We start from the raw sequence: 8,318 nt of genomic DNA, 5'->3' as shown, positions 1-8,318 counted from the left end.
AAGAAAATGAAGTAGGATTGTTTATGTGATACGGTTTATAATAGAGCATGCTAATGGTTCCTGGTTCCCAAATCCTTCATCACTTTTGTAAATGTTATTTAAAAGGAAATAAACTTTAACTAAGTCACCCTGTAATCACGTAGCCAGCAACAATAAAATCGGAATAGTTTTAGTATTTTAATTCATACTAATTAATTGTATACTTTACCAATAATTCTTAATAATTAATTCCTTTACTTAGCTAAAACAGAGCTATTAGATCTAGACTCAATAAATAAAAGTAATAACGTTTTTACGGGATAATATCATGTTACAACGAAATATAATTCCTTATTATGTCCGTAGTTTTGTTACAATAATACCACATTCTATAGACTACAATCTTTCAAGGCTTACTAAAACTTTGTACTTGTAAAATAAAAATAATAATAATAAATTTGTTTATTTGTTTGGTCTTTTTAAGTGCTTTCCAGTAACTGTGCGATAAAAGTACTTATATTGTGTCTTATATTCTGGTCCGGAATCAATCCTTGCCGATCAAACTCCGAGCAGTAGAGTGTATCATTTCAAATACATCATACAGCGAATAAAGTATTGTTCATAGTTAACACTTTATTATTATTCCTCTTAAGAGTCTGAGTTACTAATTTCAAAGTAACTCGTGTTTCAATGCTAGTAACAGTGATTACGAGACATGATGCAGGAGCGTGCTAACCACTTTTAAAACGATGACTAGTCATCCTTCGTATCTCGCTGTTACTAGGACCTCCAACTTCTTCACCTATCAATCACTAACTATGAAACCGACATAAGCGTTGATTTCGTTCTTATATCTATAAATAAAAGCATTTTGTAACGTTAGGAAACCAAAATTTTTTTTTTTGGAATAGTGTTTTTGGTAAAACAGACGATATCGATTATAGCTTTTTCAGAAACCACTTTTCCTCACTATATTTTCTATAAAATAACTTGTTTTCGTTTATCTTTTGACTTCACTTCCTAATCATCTCTTCATGTGTTGAGTACGACCTGATTAATAAGATTTCAGACTGACTTTACTGTGTATGTAGTAAAGTTTTAAAGCAAATAACGTAACTTCGGCTTGATTTACAAGCGATTTAGTTGAGAATTTCTAGCGAAAATCTATAACTTCCAGTTTGCAGTATAACTTTCAGCTTTACGAACTAATCGTGTAGGTTTCTCAGTATCTATTAAATATACTTAATAATGGTACGGGAGCCCACGATGCTAAATGGGGATTTACTCGAGCGTCGTGGAGACCTATTGGGTTGCAAAGCTTAGATGATAAGAAGAAAAAAATGTTAAATGATATATACCTTTTCATCGGTGGGGAAAGCGGCTATAGATGTTTAAATATGTAAAAAAAAACTGTTGCATGGACATACTCGAGCGCGTCAGATATTGATAGCATCAATGTCCTACGTATTTTTAATAATGTACGTATGTTAATCTGATCATTTGCATGATGGGGGTGGTTGTACGTAAGGTTTAAAAATGAAAAAAAAATAAATTTAATCGAGCGCGTCAGGTTTTCTAAGGGGGTGTTAAGTGCACCAAAAAAAAAGCTCTCATTTAATAATCTGACGATTTCGATCTGACGCAAACTCGCAGCCATTATTATAATGTGCAAAAAAAATTCGCCATTTTGAAATACTCGAGCGCGTCAGATTAAGATATATATGGTTCAGATTTATATTCTAAACGTACTGTCTCATAATCTGACGATTATCTAGAGGGATTTGCCTGATCTGACAAAAAAAATATTAGAAAAACGGTTCACCCTAAAGGCCATCCCTGCAATTCCATTCCTGGGCGCTTAAAATTGTACTTATGAGCTCGCTGAGTTCAAAGAAATAATATTTCTATGCGTTTGAGTTCTCCCAGCTCGAAAGTCTGATAGAAGTTTCATAGAACACTATTTTTGAAATTTTCAAACCCCAATAACTTTTGAATGGATCAAGCAATTTTCCCGCGGTTGACGGCGATCGACGCATTTTTTAAGCTCTAATTGTTTAATTTCATCAAAAACGATAATCCGATATGAAATGTCGAAGTTATGTGATAGAAACACTTTTTTCGGTTTTCTTTCGTTCACGATATCACTCGAACGAATCAACCGATTTTGACCAGTTTGGTGGCGATCGACGTCGTTTTTCAAGCTTAAAGATGGATTAGTTTTATGAAGTTGATGGATAAAGGCGTTTAAAAGTTATTGCAAAAAAACACTTTCAAAAAAACAAATTGTTATTTTTTTAGATTTTTCAAAATTTCCCAAAATCTATCGGTCCCCATCGGTTCAAATTCACATGAAATCTAATTTTGAGGGAAACGCGGAGAAGGAAATGTAGGCATCACGCAGCTGCACGCGTTTATCGCACGAACTTTATCGACGAAATTTTGTTATTTCGGCTTGCGGAAATCGTCAGATTATATATTTTTCAATATTCTTGAATTATTTCATTCAAAATAAAAAAAAAATTAGCTACGCTCGAGAATGTCAAGATGACGTTTTTTTTTTACAACTTTGCTGCCCTCCCCTCTCTTTACGTCACTCTCAAATTGTCAGATTAGTGGAATATGCACTTTTTAGGATGTGATTAACTCACACTACCTTAATCTGACGCGCTCGAGAATGTCTGATGATCAATTTTTTTTTACTAATCTGATCCTGTATCCTTCACGGGCGGCCTTATATATGGGCCTCATATTTGGTGGAGGTACTTAACCGGGTACAAGGTATCCCCCTGTATATTAATCTGCCGCGCTTGAGTAAATCCCGAAATCCCCTCTTGGGCTCCCCTACTATAAAACAATACTCTTTTTTTCGATAAAATATATGTGACCTAGTTCTTTCTTGTTTTTGACGTATCCCAGCTATTCAAAATATTCTCCAATGATCCCATTGACATGACATACGTCACTACCGACGAATATTGTAAATCAGTACAACAATCTTTTAATACAATATTTTTGAGTTAATCATGTCTCGCTATCTTTGGGGCATTGCACAAATTGTGAACGATCCGTCAGCGGAGTTGATAAATATCATTAAAAGCCGCATAGCAAGCCACACCCAAGAAAATATCCCGGCCTCCAATAATTCAGCCGAAGAAGTAATACTTAAAAAGAACAAAAGTGTCCAAGTTTGTATGTTTAATCCCGAATTGTCGGATAAAAAGTCAATCGAAGTGCAATCGAAACTTATCCAAGTTAGATCACGAACAAAACACAGACAAAATATATCGAGCCAGTGTGTCCCATTCAACGACTTTCAAAGCAAAGCCACGAATACAGAAAAAATATCTACAATTGACTGCGGTACTTCTTGTGACACCTACAAACTTCCAATAAATGCAAAAACTGATCCTATCAAACACAAAGTCTGTTCGGAACACCGCCAAGTATTTAACATCCTCGAAAATTGGTCAGATAGTAGAATGCAATCAAATGAGTCATCGAATATTAACAGTTTGTGGTTAAAAATAAAGAACAATTTGAAATGTTTTCAAATTAAGAAAATTGAAAGCTTACCTGAATACTACCAAACGGACAAACATAGTATTGTTCTGATGTTATATAAACGTGTTAATTTCAAGTAAAGAATACAAATACTTCTTTAAAGTTTATAACTTTAAAGAAGTTTTTATCCATCTCTATTAAGATTATTTCTAAAAGAAGCCTTGTATATGCTCTGGAAATCCCTAGTAATATATGAAACAATTACCTAATATCTTTTAGGAAATTCGGTATTTTCCTAAATTAAGTAGTTGGTTGTAGTCATTTAGTTTTTTTAATTAGAGTTACCCTGCCCGAAATTGATACGCCACGTACGAAAAGTTAGATAGCAACTTCGATTAATTTTATCTCTAGAATTAATCTAATTCAAGTGGTTAATTGTGTAATTTCCGATACCCTTGTAGCCACAAAGGCAAACCTGAAATCATGTTTTGGTATGCTTGAAAAATTTCTATTGAAATATTAAATCCTTAAATAATTCTCTTATACTGATATTGTAAGTAATTCTCACATCGAACCTCTTTTGTTGTTACATGGTCGTAAGTTAGCTTGTTAATTAATTTTAATATATTTCCAACCAGTAAGTCGCTCGAAGCAAATTTTGTTATCCTTAATTCAATAAAAGTGAAACAAAACACTCCGTAGGATCCAAGAGTTTTTGCGACTTTTACGTAATAAAGGAAAGATAGGTTAGTTAATGCTGAAGTCTATTAGTATAGAAGATATATTTGCAAATCAGGCAGCGAATAAAAATATTTTCATACTAACTTTCTTTTGTTTGAGTGTTTTGTTTGGAGTTAATAGTATAAATTGAACAAGTGTACTTGAGCAAACTTTGTAAGGACTGGTCACATCCCTTTTCTCAACTACTTTGGTACTATTATACCCTGGTACTCGAAAATAACAAGAAACAAGTTTGAAGACTTTTCACACAAATAACAAGAATTTTTATAAGTTTATTATTGTTAACATATTTGGGTAAATATGATCCATACAGTTTTCCGGGGTAACTCTATGAATTCATAATATAAATATTGTGAGATTGTAGAAACAAGTATCGTTACTTTTTAAAGACAATATTCTTGTTTTAAAAAAATAACGATAGAAGTAGATGTATGAGTACTACCAACGTTTAGTTAAAAATTGACTAATTTAGTTAATAGGAATAAGAAGCGAATGCACCTATGAGCCTTCGATTTATATTCATCAGAAATTGAATCCAAAAATTCTCCAGGAAATTTAGAATTTGTTTGATATAGAACCTCACAATTTATGACAGATATGATCACACGTGGGAGATAAAATTTATAATTCAGGTCAGAATTAAAGGGTACAAATCACACATATCTTGCTGCTTTTATAAAGCATTTTTTAATAAATTTATTACGCTATCTATCATGGGCTTTATATTGCAAATTCGTCATGTTTTTGCAATTCTGAAAATTTATGGTTTTTGTGGATAATCTGATTACCTCATGTTCAACATTCCGTATCAATTTTATTGTTTTAGGCTAAAAATACAACAACTATGCGATACTAGTGATGATGTATGTATGTATATGAAATTCATAAACTTAGTAGCACTGTGGTTAGGTTTATTTTCGAATCTGAGGTCGTGAGTTCACATCCCTGCTATGCACCAATGGATTTAATTAAAGTGGAGAGGTATCACAACAGCAAGACAACGGGCACCTTACAGTGATGCAACCTTTAGCAATGAAAAATTTGCCTCAAATAAAGAAGAGAAGTAAAAACTTATATGTAATTAAAATACTAATGTTTTGTAGGAAAACGTTCGGTAAAAGTTTTACAAACAAATGTTTACTTAAATTGATTTTATGTTAATTAGAAAAGGTTTCACTTACACAGTTAAATTGAAATTCTAAACATGAAACAAATGTTGTGCTAAGTGACCGGAATATAAAGCTTTATTACCGTTAACCATTAATTTTCGTGGCATAAGCCGGTTAAATGTAATTTTCTTTAACCACCGCTAACAGGGTCGTAAAGGTTTGGATATTAAATTGAAATTTCATCAGCGTCACACTAGTAGGGAACTCATGTTTAAAAAATTTAAATTATTCACAATTATTATAATTTAGACGTTGTATGATATTTAACGTAATAAAGTTTACGTAACATTTTTTTAACTGAAACTTCTTTAGGTTACATTTTTACGGAACGTCACGAATATGTGCAGCGTTTTTGTCGAAGAAAAGGGAGAGAGCGATTAAGAATTACTAACGGAGAGAGAGAAAGAGAGATCAAGAAAAAATACCCGCTATTGGTTGATGTATTCGTTTAGTGGCAGATGATAGATGATAGATTTAGATGGCAATTCTGTGGCATGTAAACGCAATTTTTTTATTTATTTATATTATCATTAGCACGTTAACATTGTCAATATAGATGAACAAATACATGGAGTGATCATATACTGGTACATGATCATCTATAATAATAGTGTAAATACCTTAGTAATAGTAATTAATTTACAAAGAAGTTTATACGCACGTAGTTTTTATTTATTTAAAAACCTCTACTACCGGTACATGGACAGTGTGCTGTCTTAATTACATACATATTGTAATTTATTAGTAGATCTTCTTAGTTATAAGTGTTCAATCAATTACAAGGTATTCATTGTTTTGGGGCAACGTCGCGGTTTGGTAAAGAAAATGTGTCGGCTATCTTGCTTACAAGGTTCGTTTAGTAAAACTGTTTTACTGTAATAGAATTAAATATGCTTGACGTCAGTCAAAAAATTAATCTTTTTGCGCATAGCATTTCAAACTTTTAAGTATTCATAAAAAAAACTTAAATTGTTTGGCATCTTAACTCTCGTTGACAGCACAATGAAGTTAAACTGCTCACTTGTGCTCACTTCAATATGAAATAAAAACCTCTCCGGTTTACAAACTTGCAAATTCATCGTCTGGAAATGTCATCCTGGTGTCTCATCAATATTCGACCATTACTTGCCAAACGTACTTGTATTTATATTTGCATACGTTAAGCTTGAGGCACGTTTCCCAATACCAAAGGTATATTTACTTGGACAGGCAGCGTTAGTGAGCGAACAATTTGTGAGGTTGAAGTTTATATTGTATTAACATTACGCAAGTTTAATGTTTAATGTTTAATGTTTTTAAAGAACTTTATTTCTCATTACAAAACAGAAATATTTTATTTACATGAGAAACTTAATATTAATATGTATATATTATATACGAGCGAGATACACGTCGCCATTAGCCGTAACAATTTTAGTCAGCTACGTTCATTCTAACATGCATCTTTAATTGTAAAAGTTTACATTTAAATAAAATTAATTTACTAATATGATTGAGAACGAATTGCATTATTAACATAATGAAACGTTATCAAAAATATAAACTTCATATTAATCTTACTCCAAATTACATAATATACGCAAATTAATAATATAAATATAATATAATCTGTATTTACAACCTATAAGGTAACTCGTAAAAGTTTTCTTTTCGTATTCAAATGAAGTATCAAGTTTAAATTGCTTATGAGGAATTGTGACGGTAAAAAAGTTAAAAAACACACTGCGTCCCGATAAACTTAGTACTCACGAGATTCTCTTCGTATAATTACCATAATGTTCGTGTACTTACACTGAGCTACACTGTATTACAACTAAATTTTATGTTTTGCTCCATTAATAATTTCTTTCTTACCATACGCTCGGCAACCATGCTCTAGAAGATAAACCACTCCTTATATGGAAATTGTATCCGTTTTAACAATAAACTGGCAAGCGAAATTAGAGAATTATCGTTAAAAGTAAATGAATAAATTAAGCTTTTTATAAATGTGACGAATACTTAAATGATCCTAATCCTTGATTTTCTCCACTTCAAACAATTTGTATGTCTTAAAATTTAGCGATTAAAAAGAGTGGCGGAAAGTTTCTTGCCAGTTCTTCTTGCCCGCTGTACGCCCTTGACTTGCGAACTGGTAGTAAATGTAAATTTACAATTAATTTAAATTTTTTGCCATTCATGAGTGTACCTGTACCTGTATGAATAAAGATATTTTGAGTTTGAACGATTTTCCATCAAGAAAATAAAGTAAAACATATATCAGTGCGTATAAAATATATTTAGTGACGCAGTATATAAAGACCACTTATAGGCTACAGACGAAACTATAGTACAACGATTTATAAGATCTCCCAGAGTCTCTTTTCTATGCTCCATTTGTGCGGTCAGAGAGTTGCTAAAGTGAAACTTGGGCCTTTATAGCTAATTGTAGAATTTCTTCGTAACAGTAAGCAGGAATAAAAACTTAACTTTATGAGACCAGATCCCAGTGGAATCGAATTTTTGTCACAATACGCAGCTTTTTGATAATAATACCTACGATCCTGTCGAACACACCATTAAGTACTCTTTGCCTGCTCCCGGAGGAATAAATTTCATATTTTTCCAAGTTATTTTCATACAGAAAAAACATAAAAGACTTAGATAAGACAGTGTTTTAGAGATCAAATAGAAAAGCTTAATTTCCGTGGCATACAGTTCGCAGTAAGTTAAATAAAATGGAATGAAATAAGATCTATTATAGAATATTTTTTTCACTTCAAAGCTTTTTTATATGCTCGAAAGCTTAGTATTGACGAAAAAGGCACATTTATAATGGAATTCACAAGCAACCACAATCAAAATCTAAAGGAATACCTAATCTTTCTTATTAAATTTCTTATTCCCTTGCCTGTTTAAAACTATATAATAAAAATCAAATAAAACTTT

The sequence above is a fragment of the Pieris rapae genome, chromosome 7, assembly GCF_905147795.1.
Source record: "Pieris rapae chromosome 7, ilPieRapa1.1, whole genome shotgun sequence".
Lineage (NCBI taxonomy): Eukaryota > Metazoa > Arthropoda > Insecta > Lepidoptera > Pieridae > Pieris > Pieris rapae.
This window is presented reverse-complemented; position numbering follows the sequence as displayed.